The following is a 19,018-nucleotide window of genomic DNA, read 5'->3' as shown; positions in this document are numbered from 1 at the left end:
TTTCAGCCTACTATCTTACATCGGAAAGGGCCCCATTATCAATTTCGGGATAAAATACACGGGCTTTTCACAGGTAAATTAAGGTTTTTCAATGCTAGCATTGTTATAAACATAGATAAATCAATACGAGGAAAACACTCATTTGATTATCATACGATAATATATACATGTAAAGGTTGTTAATTTTATTAATTTTTCAGTTGTTCATTTTTGAGAAAAATATATTATGAAAAAAAAATAATTACAGGAAATAATACAAATAAAGCACACATGGTTGACAATATGAATGTATCTTTAGTATGTTATTTATCTTCAGAATTTGATGAATTTTGTTGAACCATCATGACTGGAATTATCTTTAACTACATATGAGGGGAGAAATCTTTGCTTAAACCGTATTTGTATGGCAAATACGTCAATTTACCAGCTCGATTAGCGGAAGTACTGTTAAGCGTTTTGTTGAGCATCCATTTAAACTTGCTACAGATGTTAATTCCCTGTTTTTATGACTGTGCCATGTCATAAGCTCGTTCGAGTCCATTTTTGTATCGGATCCCAGTTGCGTACCTTGATTCTTATGATCTTATTTGGTGACTACTAAATGGACCGGGATAAACGCTTTGTTTAATCGTGTTTTCTAATTATTTATAAACATGCATTCTTCTTCTTATTTTTTTATTCTTCTTTTTGGCGTAACGACCTGTGCGGACATGCCGGCCTATACAGGCTTTCAAGACTTAATGCATTACAACGCAGCCGGATAGCCAAATTCTTAACTATTGGGGGATGGTCCATTCTAGGCTTGAACCCATGATGGGCATGTTCTTCTGTCGTTCGATTTGATAACTGTACCACGGATCCACCTACACCTGCAGAATTTTAGAATCTATAAAAAGCTTACAATTCTCAGTTCCAGGAAAAAGTATGAGCGCTTAATGATAGAACGTGTAGAAAGAGGTTCCTGAGGAAGAGCATCTTGTTGGACACAATTCTGTACATCACATTAAATTGTTGTTTTCCCGATTTAATAATTAACAGTCAGTGCAACATAAAGTATCTAATATGTTTAATATGTTTAATATGTTTATTGATTAATCCATCGGGATCTTGAAGATCCTACATGAATGTACTTAAATTAGTGCTTATAGACTATGTAAGGTACACAAATCGACAGGGGAGAACAGGTGCACAAGAATAGAAAATGTATTTTGAAAATAAAATTATTACGTAAGTTGTGTCCTGAGTCTATCTCTAAAAACATTCTGTGGTATGTTGAAATCAAATAAATCAAAGTTATTTATGAAAGTTCGACACATAGCTGACATAGGATCAGACTGGCCAAAATGAGTTCTATAACGAGGGACGGATATGAATTGACGTGTACGTAGATTCCTAGATGGCGCGTTAAATTCTATCGTAGCTAATAGAGTAGGAGCATCAATATGGTTTTTTCAACGACTGAATCCCTAAAAGCAGACAACGGGAATGGTATGACGGTAACACATCGCCCTGTCACCATGGTAAGAGTCTTACAGCATATCTAGTCGCTTTTCTTTGGATGGCCTCGATTCGATTACTCTAAGAGTGGTAGACGACGTGGGCTCAAGGTCCAACGACATGGCAATATCTCAGCTTGGTAGTCTTCTTCTTCTATTTGGCGTAACGTCCTACGCGGACATGTCGGCGGCCTATACAGGCTTTCGAGACTTAATTCATTACCACGTACGTAGCCGGATAGTCAAATCCTTGCTACGGGGGGGCGGTTAATTCTGGGCTTGAACCCATGACGGGCATGTTATTGAGTCGTTCGACTTGACGACTGTACCACGGGACAGCCCAGCTTGGTAGTAGAGCTAACGAACAATAAGAATGTCAGCAGTCAAAGACCAATGTAGAATTGCTTCAGTTCTGTTTAATGGCAATCTTAACATTAGCGTGATCTAATTAATGGTTACAATTATGTTGATTATTTCTATTCAACACCTATACTGCATTGAAATCCCTTCATCAACTACGACACAAAATCATGCCGCCGGTAGCAATCGGGCTTGTCACACTTCAATCTCTAGTCTGACACGAAATTGCATTCTTCAAGCTATCTTGCTTCTCTTTTCGGTACAATTTCAACAAATTTCACAAGCAAATACAATTTGTGCGCACTGCAACTCCTTCAAAATGCGTACATTTTATTTTTTATTTATACTCATCTTGCGACCATTTCACTCAACGCCAATTAATTTAGCTCCCTTCGCGTTCAAGTGCCCATTTCGACACTTGTGTATGTAATGAAAATAATCCGCTTTGCTCTCTACTTTTCCCACACACACACACTCATAGATCCGTCATATTATAAATCCAAACCCGGAGATGTACCCAGGCCTGGTTAGGAACACCCCACGTACAATAGAGTGAACACCCCACTCGTTTTGCACTAACCCTAATGTATCGTGCATCAAGCATCGTTGGGCGCGTGCAAACCCTGTTTCTTGGTGCTTTTGCATCATCTCACCCTCGCGCGTACAGGGAAGGGTTGAACCTAGCAGTGGGAAGTAATAACTCTAATGTTTAATTAAATCGGGCACATTTTTCGAGACCGTCCATGGGCATCGGGCAACAAAGGGGAAAACAATAGAGCGGCATCTAACGCTTCGCTGCAAAATGCAATTGATTTTCCCCCGAAGTTCCCGAGGCCCAGACCGCTGGCATGCTGCACTTGCTGCGCTGGGAACCTATGCGTGAACATTCTTAGGGTCTGGGCCTGGCACCGGGCGAAAATCCTACCTTGAGCTACAGAACCGCACTGCGGGTTCGAAGGTAGTCGGAGCAGAACAGTGTCCATGCTGCTCCATCCACCCCATCCCTGTGTGGTTTTAAGATTTCAATTCTGCAGGCGTGCACTGAGTCGGTTCCTTTTTGGGGGATGCTGAACGCACGTACGGAAGTTGCCGCTTTCCAGCTTCTCGGCCGTCCGAAAATCGGCCATCCCAACGGATGACTTCAGTGCAGACGGTCGGAACAACACGCTTTTGTTCGTTCTGGCGTAAATTCTCAAGCTCCAGCAAGCTCCAGGAGCTTAGTGGGTGGGTTGGAGGCCGGAATAATTACGCTCCTTCAGTACCTAGCGAACGGCAGCGCCCGGCAAGGAGCCTGAACCGGACATCCTGGATCCAGCTTCAACGCCGGCGGCGACGACGACGACGACGTACCCCGGAATGCTTCTGGGGCCGACTGGGCCCAGAATCGATGAGGTAAACTCCCCCCTCCCCCTCCCCCTCCCCCCAAAACCCTCCCCTTCCCTGTAGGCTTAGGACAAAGGCCTCGTGTTGCAAGAAAGACCGAAACACACATTCCAACATACTACCGAACGGGATGGGGGAAGAGGAGCCCGAAACACATCGGACGTCTATCGGCATATCGATGGCGATGGCTCTCGGCATCTTGAAGTACAAATTCATTTTTCCGTTTCCGTCCACCCCAGCCGCCCGCTTCCCATCGCAGGCGGCTGGAATGCTCGCAGCGGCAAAGATAAATCAAAATTTATTTCAGAATATTTCAGACACACACTGCCCTTCCCCCTCCAGGAGGGGGCAGCCAGCAACATTCTGCTCCAAAGCGGGACCGCTTTCCTGCGATGGTGTTCGCTATTGATCTGGGCCGCTTTGCATCCTTTGCCGAGATTTTCCAGCCTGCTGCCAGGCCTGCATAGATCCTCGGCTGCGGACTCCTTTGTCTATAGCACACACACCCACACCCACCCACACACACACACACATGCTCGATGCAGTTGTTGGTAACAGGACAGGCGTACACTAATGCTTGCGCCCCTCCCAGAACGTATCGACGCACAATTGCCCGGCTTTCGGAGCAAACATTCCTATTTCCAGCTCGTAATTCGCCCACAGAACCTCTCCCGCTCCCCCCTATCCCTTCCTTTCCGGAAGAAGCTCTCATAATCTTCTGGTCCTGGTTTACGCCCGGGCTTTACATGTAAGACAAATGAAAATTAATTTTCTTCCGCCATTGCCGCCACGGGTATTTTACATCCCAGAAGTCTGTTGATGGGATATTGGGACCGCATGGGGGCGAGGGCGAGGAAGGCCCCGAACGGGCGGGAAGATGTATGTGCGAATGAGGCCGAACCGAGACCGTACCACGTACCGCGAGCCGGAATCGAGGCTGGAAGAAGGCGACGTATACGCCACAAGGTGCCTCAGCGTGCAGCCCATCTTGCCAGCGACGCACCAATAAGATCTCCTGCCTTGGAACAGCGCTCGATGCACGCGTCATTTCGGCAGCACCATAATGCAGCATGGAAGATTGATTTCGGGCTTCCAACAACAAAAAGGAGTGCATGCACCATTCCAGTGCTTGGTATGATGGTGCAAAATATTTGACGAGCAGTTTGTTCCCCGAAATGACACTACTGCATGGTGTTTGACGGTGTGTTTGTTAGTCTGAAGGTTTGATGATATCTTTGCACAAGTAAAGCACTAATGCCTAAGGAAAACCACAATTATGTCCGCTAGAGATCCGGCATCAAATTGCGTGTTCATACCTGACTAATTTTTTGGAAAACATTTGAGTGTACAGTGTAGTGGTGTGCTCTTCGGAGCGCACCCACGCCTCCGATCAGAACCCGGCTATTTTAAGTCCAATTCTGAATCCGGTAAAATCTGAAACTATTAGTTCCACCCAGAGCCGGAGTCGTCCGGAGTTGGAGTCGGCTGAAAGTCTGCTGTTGTGTTTATGGTCGGGCATATCATTTCGTCATGTTTTTTCCCACTTTCGCTTTGCGGGCGCACTTCTTAATCAGCCTTACTAAGAATAGCGGTTTGAATTTGAGCTAAGCTCGGAGTCAGCAAGTGTCGAAGTCGTAGATGAAAGCCTGACTCCGGACGGTCCTTTACATGACTCTGGTCGAGTCCTACACTGGACTTCTCGGGATGACTCCGAACGGCTACTGATGACTGCGGACGACTCGGGATAACTCCGGACTCCAGATGACTCTAGACAACTCCAGATGTCTCCGGCAACTTCAGACGACTCCGGACGACTCCGAACGACTCCTTCACCGAACTTCTCGGGATGACTCCGGACGACTCCAGATGACTTTGGACGACTCCAAACAATTCCGGACGATTGCGGATAACTCCACATGACTCTGGGCGAATCCTACACCGGACTTCTCGGGATGATTCCGGACGGCTACTGATGACTGCGGACGACTCGAGATAACTTCGGACTCCAGATGACTCTAGACAACTCCAGATGTCTCCAGACGACTTCAGACGACTCCGGACGACTATGGACGACTCCGAATGACTCCGAACGACTCCTTCACCGAACTTCTCGGGATGACTCAGGATGACTCCTAATGACTGCGGACGACTCCAAACAATTCCGGACGATTGCGGACAACTCCATATGACTCTGGGCGAATCCTACACCGGACTTCTCGGGATGACTCCGGACGTCTACTGATGACTGCGGACGACTCGAGATAACTTCGGACTCCAGATGACTCTAGACAACTCCAGATGTCTTCAGACGACTTCAGACGACTCCGGACGACTATGGACTACTCCGAATGACTCCGAACGACTCCTTCACCGAACTTCTCGGGATGACTCAGGATGACTCCTAATGACTGCGGACGAATTCAGATGACATCGGACTTCTCCGGATGACTCCGGGCCATTCCAGATAGCTCCAGACGATTCCAAACGGATCCAGATAATGCTGTTTTTCGATCCGACTCCGAAACTTTCGGAACCGACTCCGCTAAGGACCTACTTAGCGAAATCAGTTCCGAAAGTTTCGAAGTCGGATCGAAGTCGACTCCGGAATTTTGCCAACTTTACTCGTCATTAGTTCAGTGCTCCAAGAGCATGTGTGTGTGTGTATGTGTGTGTTTGTGTGTGTGTGTGTGTGTGTGTGTGTGAGAGTTTTTTTTGTGTGTATGTGCGTCCGTGAAACTCACAACACAGATACGGCGAACGTCGGCCGCCCATTATTTCGTCGGGCTGAAGGGAAATCCTTGACGCTGCTTTCTTCCCTCCCTTCAGCTTTTCATACACACACGCACACACCCACGCACGCACACATTCCTGGTTGCGGCCATCCATTTATGGCACTGTACGTTTCGTACAGTGCAAGTGGGAAGGTTTGCGGTGGATTTAATAAAACGCACCCAGCGCATCACACTGCCACATCAGCTCGTCCAAGCGGGCCTCACCCTCACCCTCATTTCCTTTCGGTTGCCATGGATAATAAAATAATTTACTTGCCACACACACACACACACACACAAATTTCACTCTCTCGCTCTCGCCCTTGATGCTCTCCTGCATTGCATCCCGTTGCACCGGCAACCCGCGCCCTGCGCCCTACGTGGGGTAGTCAACGGATACGGCATTTAATTTATGCTGCGCTGCAAAATTATTTGATTACGCCTGTCTCGCCACCGGGCGAAAAACCCTCCGCTTCCCCCTTACGTGTCGCCTTTTTACACGCGGCTATAAGGCAGGAAGCGAGATGAATCGGCTGCGGCAAGGCACGTGGGAAGACAGGGGAAAGCCGGAGCGGAATGCGAACGATAATTAATTTCTCAAACAAAGTGCAGAAAATCCACCATCCGCCCCCCGGGCCACGGCAACTGTCAAATCAAAATCCTGACAAACGGCATGCGTGCGGTACGAAAGAGGTGCTGTCGCCCCCTACTGCCCCCCCCCTCTTCCCCTTCCCCCCTTCTCCATTGGGGTTTTGGTCGCCTTTGTCTCCCCGTTCGGTGTGAAATTTGGTGTCCTGCCAGCGGGGCTGCAAGCGGGATGCGCTAAAGCGCTCCCGATGATGATGATGATGGTGATGATGATGGTGAAGGTAATTTTGTCGAACCGGGGAGTGACATAACGATTGATTTTTCATTTGAAAAGATTGCCAGCATGAAAACGGATTGCCCGGTGAGACAGTGCGGAATGGACAGTGCGGATTTGATTCCATTCAAAGTAAAGTCACTTTTGCTGTGCTGATTGCATAATGGCAGGCGTTTCTCTTTTTTTGTCAGTTTTTTTGCTACGTTATATAAACCGCGATGATAAACCAGCTAAACCATTTTACGACGTTAAATGAATAGAAATAGTTCATTTTTACTTATTACTTCCTTAAAAATATGTTGTTGGCTGCAGGAAATACTTCACACACTCCTTGGCTATGCGAGTTGAAAGAGGAAGAAAAATAAAACGTTTAGATAAATCTTAAACCGTGTTAAATGCTGCAAAGATTGTTTTTTTCTCTTTTTTTCAAAATAATAATCATTTACTTTACTGTTGTAATAATCGCATCGTTTTCAAGTGCTTTGGAAGCTCATAGAGGTTTGATGAATATTTCGGCCAAAAATGCATTTTGCGGTACACGTCATGAGTGTCCCTTGCTGGATTTTACAGAAGATAGACACTATTTTTATTAAAATCAGTAGTTTGATTATTTAAGAAATCCATCACATAGCTGTTCAGCAGGGTAATCCAGGGGTTTTCAGCGGTTCTGATACTTTGAGCGCACTTTCTGAGCATCTTGTTGCGTCATAATCCGTCAAATCACAATACAAGGCATTAGTGTATCGCTTAATGCCACACAGTGACCAGTCAGAACCGCTGACATGTCAGAATCACATGCGAAATCACTACAAAGATGAGCTGTAATGCCTCTTGCAGTTGACGTAATATACTCAAATATGTATCCTTGCCGACCCTTGATAAGCGCCTAAAGATAGGCAAAATGTGATTTAGAAGAAAAGAAAAAAAAGAAAAAAGATACCAATCACACACCACAGGACACCACAGTCGTGAATGTGAATTTGGTATTTAAAACCAACCCTTCTGTCGCGAGCGATTGCGAACTGGCACTCTTCGCCTTTTGATTGACGCTGCTGTCTACCGTTACAACTTTCCGTTCGATCGAAATCGTCGATTGCTCAGCCAAATATGTCCATCTTTCAAGAACAGTCCAGCCCGGTACTCCACGATGCAACGATAAGCCCCCCCCCCCCTGGGCAAGCCGCGGTACGATCTGTTCTATGATTAGATGCATCACACGCCGTTAAAACAAAGCGAGACACAGTGAATATGGCGTCTACGGGTAGCTGAAAGACACTGCAAGGCAAGGAGGAGCGAGTACGAAGTGTTTTCGGTACGTTCCGTTTTTTTGTTTGGTGGTATTCTTATTCGGTGGAAAAATAACTGAAACAAATTTCAACCGAATCGGTCGCTCCTCGTCTCCTGCATTGGGATGAAAGGCCCTCACGGCGACGCGGTGGTGAAAAACGCGGTGCGGCAGCGCCGGGGGCCCCGTTTTTCTTGCCCGGCGCGTTGAAGTAAATAATAGAGAGTATGAGACAGTTATGTTGCACAGGGGAAAAGCAGGGACATATACCGGGACATTCCAGTGCCGCGAGGTAGCGGCGGGACGTTGCAGCGCACAGCAAAATAAATAAAACAAATGGAATTTCGGTGCCACTTTCCGCGGCTGCAGTGGAGGGGGAAGGATGGGTGTGCTCACGGAGTAGCGAGCAGAATTGGAGAACAAAAAAACACTAACAAAAACGTCGGAAAAAAACACACACACGCACACAAAAAGGCAAAGATGCCCTTTCTAGATGAAAAGTGCGGTGAAAACTGGAGATGAAAATTTTCGTAACAAAATTCAAGGGAAAGAAAACTCTTATACGAGACAAGCAACAGCAACAAGAACAACGAAAACAAGAAACAAAAACAAAAAGAATCCAAAAACGATGAAAAAGAATAACACAAATAGTGAAGCAAATAACCAACTGAAACCGAAATGGTTGTACGCAACGGATGCTTGCACACTTCCTCCTCACAGACACACAGCCCCGTGGGTTCGAGGTGTCTTTTTTTTTGTTTCTTTCTTTCTTTCTTTTTTTTGCTTTGTTTTCCTGATGATCGCTCGAGAGGTCACACACAGAGGGACATGCATATGGGCGATGCGGGTCCGAGAGCGAGGCTCGGGGCAATTCGCTGCGGAGGTAGATAAATATAGAGATAATAAATGAATTCCAAAAATATCAACCTCGAAAATATGTACCCCTGCATGTATGCAGCGACCGATTTTCCAGTTGCCACATCCCGCAGTGCTTGTTGGCACCGTTCGCCAGGGGTAAGTGGTGTAGGGTGAACCGAAGGGCAGGAGGATCGGTATGCAGCCCGAACGGGAGCGTAACCCCTGGCCGTGGTTGTGTGTGTGTGTTTTTTTTTTCATATACATCTGAAGCCCAAAACAAAGCATCACAGAGATGAGAAAAAATATACTTTTTATTATTAAATAAGCGGCACAGCTAGCGAATCGATAAATAAATAATGTAGCTGTAATGCGATGTAGTGGAATATAAACTCGCTGAAATGTGCATGAAAATAGACAATCAAACAGATCAGTGTTTTTTTTGGTCAGTTAGCTATATCTTAAAACGTTTAATCTACTTTCTGGAACCACTAGTTCCACCCGGAGTTGGAGTTGCCCGGAGTTGAAGTCGTCTAGAGTCGAAGTTATCCGGAGTAGAAGTCAGCTGAACTCGACCAAAGACGTCCAGTTCAATGTGTTTGTAGCCAGTTTTTTCCTCTTTTACTTAGCGCGTGTACTTCTCAAACAGGCCTTTCTTTCTAAGAATAGTGGTTTGAGTAAACCTGAGTCAACAGGAGTCGGAGATGAAATGCCTACCCGCAAAAATATTGCACCAGCCGTCGACACTCCAAAGATTCATGAATCTACAATCTCTAAAGATTCATAAACCTCCAAGGATTCATTAATTGCAAGAGATTGATGAATCTTTAGAGATGTATGATTTTCAAAATATTGAATTTGTGCGAGCTCTTGGTACAGTGGTTAACTTGCACGACTTAGCAATATGCTCGTCGTGGGTTAAAGCTTCGCATGAACCTCCCCGTAGCAAAACAAACTATTCGGCCACGTGGTAGTTGCCAAGAAATCTCGAAAGCATTATAGGCTGGCATGCCAAGCTCAATGAATCTTTGGAGATTTATGAATCCATTGAGATTCATGAATCCCTAGAGCTTCATGATTCTTTCGAGATATATGAATCTTTCAAGATGCATGAATCTTGCCAACCGAGATTCAGATTCACTAAATCATTTCAAAGATTCACTCAGATTCATGAATCTGAGTCAGATTTGCCCAACACTACTCCAGACGACTCCGAGCAACTCCGAAAGACTCCAGACGACTTCGGACGACAACCAGACGACTTTGGAAGATTCCGGACGACTCCAGACGACTCCTTCATTGAACTTCTCGGGATGACTCAGGACTACTCCAGACGACTTTAGCCGACTCCTGACGTCTTCGGACGTCTCAGCAAAGTTGTTCAACGCTGGACAACATCTAATGACTCTTACTCCGGACAACTCTGTATGACTCCGGGTGACTCCGGACGACTCCGGACGACTCCGAGTAACTCCCAATGATTCGAGGACGACTTCAAAAGACTCCAGACGACTCCAGAAGATTCCAGATCACTGCAGTCGACTCCGGACGACTCTGCCCAACTCCGGATGACTCCAGACGACTCCTTCATCGAACTTCTCGGGATGAGTCCGGACTACTCCAGACCTCCAGCCGACTCCTGACGTCTTCGGACGTCTCAGCAAAGTTGTTCAACGCTGGCCAACATCTAATGACTCCTACTCCGGACAACTCCGGACGATACAGGATGACTCCAAATGACTCTGAATGACTCCACCCGACTCCGGAGGACTCCGGATGATTCCGACTCCGGACGGCTCCGGACGATTCCGGATGACTGTAGACTTTCCCAGCTTTGCCAACTTTACCCATTATTACTTTCAACTGCCTCGGCTACATATGATAACATTTAAGTGTCATTTAATGCACACCTCTATATGATATTTAAAGTTAATATTGTTTTTTTCCGAATAAATTGTATTGTATTAATATAAACAATAAAAAACAGAGCCTCACCCTAACTAAACACCGTGCACAAAACCCCTGTCCCGTCCGCTGCAAGCATATCCGGTTCCTTTCCTTAGCGCATTAATTTCGCCAACCAAAACCCCAAAGCGCCTTTAAGTAGGCAATGGCAAAACCGGACGACCGGACCAGAGTCGCTCGCCAGAACGATGGCGATGCGCGTACGAACGACATTTTTTTGTTCACACTTCAACCCGACCCGACGGCAATCGGCCCGTGTGCATCATCAGCATCATCATCGTCATCGCCAGGCTGCACCGATGCGTTGCCCTGAAGGGTTACACTTTCGCTCAGTGGGTTAGTTGTATGTCGGGCAGTGCAAAAATGCATCGCGCACAAAAAATACGCACACCGCGACAGGAGAAGCGATGGAAAACGATGGCTACCCTCTCGTTGTCACCGCGTTTACCATCCCTTTTGCGGCGCAGCCCGCGAAGCGCTCTCCATTTTCCTGCGGGAATGCAAACAAAATTGTTAATTAACATGTTGTACACAGGGAGCCCGCACCCCAAACACGGGTCTCCCCCTGCCCCAATGTGGCAGGGATGTGGCGCATTCGAGTCGAAAATATATTACATTTCATTCCGGTAGTGATATATTTGCTGCTGCATTTGGTTTGTTTTTATGTTGTGTGTGTGCGTGTTTGTGTGTTTGCCCGGGAAAACCTCACTACCCCTCCCCTTCCCCCGTTGCTTGAGTGCTGTGTAGGTAGCCGATAAATTCTCCCGTATCGCCACTAGAGCAGCCGGTCCAACCCTTTGACGCTGACCCGTTCGGGGTTTTTTTTTTTTTGGTCAATCTCTGTTTGTTTCGCGCGTTTTCCGTGCCTGGGAATGCATTACTGCATCCATTGCCGAGGGAAGTGGGGAGGGAAGGGATAAAGGACTGATTTTCCATTCACCACAAAAACACACACAGGCAGAACGGTACGGATGCGCATCGGCGAACTGCAGCGTCACGTGCAGCGAGCGGGAAAATTTCGGTCCTGGTGCGTTTGCGTTTGCATGTTGCCCTGGGTGGTTTTTGCCAGTGGGCTAGCCGAGTGGGACGGTGGAGCGAAATGTGAAATCGTTTTATTATACCAATATTGCATTTATTTATGTGCTCCCCGTGGGTTCGTTTTGGAAGGGCGACCTCCCCTTGTGTGCATTTTTTTTTTTTTTTTTTTGGTTGTACACTGCCTCCAGTGCATCGAGCGCAAACGACCGTCAGCCAAGGACCGATAGAACAGTAACAGGTGTGTGGGAGAGGAGTTGGGGGGGGGGGGAGGAGGCTGGGGGATGCACCAAGTGCAGTCCAGGGCATGACGACTTAATGAAGCAGCAGCAGCAGTAGCATCAGCAGCAGATCATCATAATTCTCGTTTATTGAGGCATTTACGCGGTTCCCCGTTTCCCGTGTTGACAGGACCAGGCTCTGCATGATTTTGCGTGCTGTATAATTTTTTTTTATTTTGCTGCCGGCATAGTGTTGACAGTTCCTGGTGCGCGCGAATGGACGGCGTTTGGGGAAGTTATTTTTTGTGTAGTTTTTCTTTCTTTTTTTTTTTTTTTGTTGTTGCAAATTATCGGTAGAGCGCTGAAACAGCGGGCCCCATCTGGCACCGTTGTGTCTGATGGGTCGGCGGCGGTTGATCACAAGCGCGAGACGGTATGAGTGCCACCGTGTGAACCGGAAGCTCGTTCTCCTGTTGCACGTTCATTCTAGTAGTGTGTCTAGTAGCAAAAAAAAAGAGGACGCAATATGACTCCTTCACACACGCCGAGGGGATGCAAAGAAAATGCAAAAAAAAACCCGTTTTATGACGATGGAAATGATACGGCGATGATACGTGTTTTATCGACTTGCCTCGTGCGCTGCATCCTTCGTTAGGCGAATGATGAGTTTACTGCCGCAACGCCGTAAACGACGAAAAACGACGAGCCCCCCCCCCGAATAAGCTGCTCGGGGTGTCGGAAACTATTATTCGCACATAATGATTTTGGTATGTGGAATGCAGCTGGACAGTGAGCGGCCATATGATACGCTCACTGCAAAGCGCCCCCACTGAGCAAAAAAGGTGTTAAAGTGATTGGTCTGTAGCTCGCATCACTATTAGATCTTCAACTTCACCGGTCGGGTACTAACGGCCAATATAGCCCTTTGGCCGGACCGGTTATTGCTTAATGGTTTAATAATAAACATTGCATTATTTTTGCACTCTTTGCACTGTATAAAGACGATCCTGTGTGGGGAAAGTGCAGTTTGTGTGTGTGTGTGTTTTTTTTTTTTATTGCACATGCATTTTCACACCTTCACAGTTCGTTGAGGTATGGCAATATTGTGTGGCAGGCAGGCTGTGGTAAATGACAATTTGCTGCTCGTAAGGCAAACCCGACCCTGTGTTGCCAGCTGATGCCGTTTGCGCAATGTTTGCGCTGCGCCCGAGAGCAACTGCAAAGTGACCGTGGCGTTCCCGTCAATTCAACCTCCGATTAGCACAATTCCCCCAGGCCAACCAGATGATTGGTTGTAAATCGCCCGATACACGTGTTGTTGTCTTTTTTTTTTTGCACTGTGGTTTTTGGCCATGGCCAAAACAAAATACTAGAAGATGGCACTAGTAAGAGGTAATTTAAAGCTTTTTTTTTACTTCCTTTTGCTTGTCATTTGAACTGAAAAATGTGGCACATTTTCTCGAGCCTGCGCGTTTCTACGTGTATGACTTAGGCCCGTGTCTGTGCTCCATCGCGCGATTTTATCGCACGTGCTGTCAAACGCTTTTTCGTATAATATTGCGATTATTTGGATGATTTTAATAATAAAACGATTATGAAAAATTAAGTTGAGATTGTTCCTACAAAACACCACACATTTAGTTTGACAGATAAAATCGGATGCGGCGTCCGACGAAATCAAAATATTTTGATTCCGTCGTACGACAAAATCGCACGTCCGACGTTATCTGTAAAATCTCATATAAAATTTTGACAGGCCTTCCGATAAAATCGCATCCGATGGAGCACAGACACGGGCCTTAAGGATGACAAAATGTCATTTTACCTTGCATGTAAGTGGACTCACTTTGTCAATAAAGTGAGTGTGTGTGTGTGTCTGTGTGTGTGTGTGTGTGTCTGTGTGTGTGTGTGTATGTGTGTGTGTGTATGTGTGTGTGTGTGTGTGTGTGTGTGTGTGTGTGTGTGTGTGTGTGTGTGTGTGTGTGTATGTGTATGTGTATGTATGTATGTGTGTATGTATGTGTGTGTGTGTGTTTGTGTGTGTGTGTGTGTGTGTGTGTGTGTGTGTGTGTGTGTGTGTGGGTGTGTGGGTGGAAGTGTGTGTGTGTGTGTGTGTGTGTGTGTGTGTGTGTGTGTGTGTGTGTGTGTGTGTGTGTGTGTGTGTGTGTGTGTGTGTGTGTGTGTGTGTGTGTGTGTGTGTGTGTGTGTGTGTGTGTGTGTGTGTGTGTGTGTGTGTGTGTGTGTGGAAGTGTATGTGTGTGGTATAAGGCGAAACATGTCATCAATGACTAGGTGAAACATCCTAAGGTACTATAGTGACAGTTGATTATTTTTTGACAGATTTCCGAGCAAGGAAAGCATAATATTTCTACGATATTGGCTTCAAAAACTCACAAACACACACCCAAGCGTCATTCTAGTAACGATGACTTGTTGCATATTTCCCAGAAAGGATGTCACCTTTGTGGAATAGTATGGGAAACTTTCAGTCCCATCATGTTCCCATTAAAAAAAACACTCCCAAGCATCAGTCTAGTAACGATACAGCCTATAGGAGTGTTTATCATCTTATCTCACAATGTTGGCATACTTTCTCGAGTGCCTGAGTAGCTTGATCGGAGAAAGGGTTATGATTAATAAAAATCTTGTCAGAACGTCATTTTGACACTGCAACAGAAAGGTGCAAATGTTGGAGAAAAGGACATCAAAGTGTGAATCCGTTTATTTGGTCCCACACAATCTCACAACAGTGTACCACGCATCCTCAACAAAAGCTTGAGAACCCCTGCACGAGCAGGGGTCCTCGCTACAGCACCCGTCTTCGGAACAAAGAGGGCTCAGGAAAGAGCACAGTCCGAAACAACCTGTTTGACGCAGAACCGATCGCATCCGTCAAAAGATTAACAGCTCGCCAGTCAGTCAGTAGACTGCCATGCCGGCAGCAATCAATAATCGCTGTCGATTGATTATTAGGGAACGATTAATGTTCTCGCTTTGTTTGCTGCTCCTGCCCGATCATGCACCCTCCCCTACAAATAAAGCACTTACACGGATAATCCGAGCTTTGCCGGTTTTCGTGCAGGGTTGCCGCTGCAACAGATGTGACTGTGCGATAAGCCAAAATGGGAAGAAAGGGTTCATCTGTTTTTCGTCTCTCACTCACACACACCACGGCGGGCAAGAGCCCTGTGCAGCTTTCATCTGGCCCGGGCTGCTGCTGTAGCTTCTATTCTCTATTCCCTTTCACCTAAGCGACCAAGTTCTACGTACACCGTGCGATGAAGCGGTTTTACCGAAGCGAAATTAGCTCCCCAAGCGAGCTTTCTCCGTCTCGTTCGCTCGCTCGCCGCGGCTCGGAGCGGCTCGAGAGGTCCTGTCCCCAAGGAAACATTTTGGACCTAGCTTGAACAAAAACTGGACTGTCTTGCTTTATCTTCTATACCGCACTTGCTTGCACTCATTCGCAAGCGTTCAAATATACTCTCCCGATTTCATGTTCTCGCGAATTGCCTGCTGCTATAAGAATGTATGAGTGAATGTGTAGCGTTTTTCTCTGTGCTTCCTCTTCTCCCCCCTCGTTCTTACTCCCTTCTTCCATTTGTAAGGTTCCACCGCAATGAGATACTGTACGGAAATATACAGAGCGTTTCCTTTAAGCATCCGTGGTCCACACGGAACGCCGATAAACCAAACACCACCGGCCAATTTCAAATTCTCGATATTGGCGGTGACTGGTGAATGCATGTCTCTCCCCTCCCTCATCAACTTTAATTCACTTACTTCTCATCTCCTTCCCTTTCCCCTTCTCCTAGAACTCATACAAATGGAATTCTAGAGAGAAGTGGAGAAGAGGGGAGGAATCAGCTTTTAGCTCTCTCTCAAAAAATAAGTCCAAAATTGTCTGCCTTTGGGTACCAGTTTGGGTACTGAGATTGGGCCCCATCTCAGGTCCATAGTTGTACCCATTCATCGCGTTTTGGACGTTTGGGCCTGATCCACTTTTCCCAACCCAACCCGTGAGCGCCAATCGGGCAGCGCTTACCGGGTGCCGGCGGTGGCGGCACGCCAAAAACCGGTTTTTCTTTCTCCCCGTTTCGCACGCCCCGACAGCCTCGATCGCCCAACCAGCAGCAGCAGCTACACAACCACCAACGGAGAATAAACACACAAACCAAAATAAAGAAGAAGAAACTCGCAGGCGTGTAGCCCAAAGAGCGGCAGGGGTTCTGGTGGAGCTGAATCTCGCGTAAATGGGCGGTGTGGTTCCGGGGGAAGCACCAACGGTCTAAGATCAGCAGGACGAGCTTTCAGCAGGTTGCTACTAGCAACTTCGAACCATTCCTTTTTGCTTCTTTTTTGACGTTTATCCAAGAAGAGATACAAGATAGCAATAAAAAAAAACAAAGCTCTCTGCAGCGCCGCAGCAGCTTCCTGTGTGCGTTGGTTCACGGGATCACACAGGTGACCCAATATAAATGAGGCCAGCCAAATGGGAATTATCGGAAAGAGAAACTTAACGCGCGATAAGAGAGGGAGAGATGAGCGACAGAAAGTTAGAATTGCTAGCGGTGGACAAGAGCAGAGAGAGTGAGAGAGAGAGAGAGAGAGAGAGAGAGAGAGAGAGAGTACGCCATTAGCGTGGAAGGAAGAGGGAGCGAGGAAGCGCGATTACAGCGAGAGTTGCCCAAAAATCGGTCCGAAACAGATAATGAAATGAACCATTCTATGAACCTTTCACAGCTCATGCTGTCTACCTAAAACGAGCCGTTTCCTACACACTGACGCTAAATGTTCTGAGGCTTAACGGGCAGTGAATCAAATTCACCACAATCAATGATTCGGACACACATGCACGTACACCGAACATGAGTAACAGCAAAAACAAAATACACACACGAAATCAACCACTAACCTGTCGCCAGGGCTCGTCAATGCCGTTCGATCGGGTCCGTGAAAGCCGGGGATCGTTCATTTCGATGGTTTTGTTTTATTGCCCTCGTTGTTGTTGCCGTCGCTTACGTCGCTTGCGTGCGCCACAATCACAGCTTCCTGCGACCCGGTTGGGCCACCACCCCCCTCCCCCCCCCCCCCCCCATTCCCACCAAAAGCCCGGGAAAGCTTTCTCGGCCAAAACCGGCCAAAACAACCAGCTCGAGAATCGCGGGCGCGCTCGCTTCACCACCGCCAGAACCGGTTTGTGAATCATCGCGTCGCGTGAACTAATCCCGCGAAATGAGCGCAAAAAATCGCGCACACACACACATACGCTATGGAGCATGGGACCACAGCCTCCCTGCGGGTGGGGTGGAGGGCTGTGTGTGTGTGCATCCGCGTGCGAGAGAGAGAGAGAGAGAGAGAGAGAGAGAGAGAGAGAGAGATAGAGTAAAGGGGGTTTGATGCCTGTTTTACATTTCTTAATTTTGTTTGGTTTTTACTGTTCCCTCTTTTTTTACGCGGCTAGTAGCATTATTTGGCCGGGGCTCGGACCAGTGTGCTCCTTCGAAAACCCAAAACTCTGCCAAAAAGGCTCGATCTGTCGTAGAATCGATCGCGCCGCCGAGATGAGGTGCCGTTTCAGCTTCCGGTTTTGTGCAGTTTTTTTTTTTCTTCTTTTGGTTCTCTCTTTACGGTTCATTCGGTTCACTCCAACGCCCGCGGGTGTTGCAGTTTCCGCTCTGGATGGGGATACTGGTCAAGCTGCTTTTTTTTCTTTCTCTCCATCTCCCTCTCTCTCTCTGTGTCTCTCTGTGCTACCCAAACCCGTCCGTAATCCGCTTAGTCACCGATCGGGACGCTCCGAGCAAAAGTTACACTGTGGAGGACGGGGAGGCCAAACCCTGAATGCGGAGCGACGGTGAGGCTATTTTTACTACCATGCCCGTATTTAGGCCCAACGCTCTTTACCCCTCACCCCCCCAGTCACATTTCCAGACCAAACTTCATGGCTGCGCCATATCACGCCCGAACGATGATTTACGACCGTGTCTCTCGATGCGAAACGGCGCATCACGCGGGGCCTGTAGGCGCTTCTTGGAAGGATGTCGAATACATTTAGGTTCCAGCGGGTAAACTATCGCTTTATTGCTTGATGCTTTTCAGTTCTTTTTTTTTTTCTCCTCATCATTTTGTTTTTGCAATGCGTTGAAATAATTGATTTCGGTGCCTTTGGCGGTCGTTTGCTGCTCACTTGAGAAAACATAAACTGCACTGCCAGCAAAGCAGTGTTTACGGGCCGGTTTCATCCAGCCACACGCGCTCGTAGACAATGCTAATCAAGCAAACCATTTAAATATGATCCATCGTACCAGCCAATTGTGCAACCACAAATAAAAACGCTTTGATTTGCGTCTGAAAAAAAACGATTGTTTTTAAGCAATAAAGCTCGAAGCCCCAGACGCGTCAGCTGGCCCTGGGAGGGACTCGAAGGGAGACTGCGGTGACAGGATGAACGCACCTGTTAATTGATATTTATTTTCACACCTTTACCAAGAAGAGGCGCGCAAAACTACCCCTTCGCGGTGCCGTCATTTTGTTTGTGTTGTTATTTTTATTTTATTTCACTTATTCCTATCGTTTCTCCTGTTTCCTATCGCAAGCGGTTGACTTTCCCTGTCAGCGCACACACTGACACACGCACGCGCGCGTCATTGGCCGATTGTTTAACGCTGTTCTCTTTACCCTTTCTCCTCTCGTTCTAGGTGAGTACGATGAACGGCTTAAGGCGGATCTGCTGCACTGTCTCGGTAGGTTAAGGGGGTTGGAGGGGAGGGCTTTATTGTTGCGTA

At 47.1% G+C, this 19,018-nt stretch overlaps 1 protein-coding gene across 1 annotated transcript in view; it reads left to right on the top strand.

Annotated features, from left to right (window-relative positions):
* LOC120906580 (protein scalloped) overlaps window positions 1-19,018 on the top strand; it is a 101,890-nt gene that overhangs the window by 32,499 nt on the left and 50,373 nt on the right. The window lies entirely within an intron of this gene.

This window comes from Anopheles arabiensis, chromosome X (genome assembly GCF_016920715.1).
Source record: "Anopheles arabiensis isolate DONGOLA chromosome X, AaraD3, whole genome shotgun sequence".
Classification (NCBI taxonomy): domain Eukaryota; kingdom Metazoa; phylum Arthropoda; class Insecta; order Diptera; family Culicidae; genus Anopheles; species Anopheles arabiensis.
This window is presented reverse-complemented; position numbering and strand designations above follow the sequence as displayed.